This window comes from Haliaeetus leucocephalus, unplaced genomic scaffold (assembly GCF_000737465.1).
Source record: "Haliaeetus leucocephalus isolate CR32 unplaced genomic scaffold, Haliaeetus_leucocephalus-4.0 Scaffold339, whole genome shotgun sequence".
Taxonomy (NCBI): domain Eukaryota; kingdom Metazoa; phylum Chordata; class Aves; order Accipitriformes; family Accipitridae; genus Haliaeetus; species Haliaeetus leucocephalus.
In genome coordinates, this window is record NW_010972775.1 from 2956781 (window position 1) to 2957132 (window position 352).

Below are 352 nucleotides of genomic sequence, written 5' to 3' on the forward strand. Positions count from 1 at the left end.
AGCCGCGGCGTTGGGCCCCCGGGCCGCCGCCGACAGCCCCCGGGCCCCGCGGCGGCAAAGGGAGCTTTCTTCTGCCTACATCTCGGCTGGAAGTTTTGCGACGTGATCCTGCGCTAAACAGATTGTGCCTGAGCCTGCCGGGGAGCGCAGGGCGGCTTCGGAGCCGAAACCTTCTAGGAATTTCACGACGAGAAAGCCACCGTAGGTGCCAGGTGGATGCTCTCTCCCTGTCGGGGCTCTGTCGTCGCTCTGTTATTACTGCGAATTCCTGACATAAAAGGCTTTACGTGTTAGCGTATATGTCTGTAGCTACATTCCATCCTCCTTTCAGGCTTTCGGTGCTTCCTTTTCT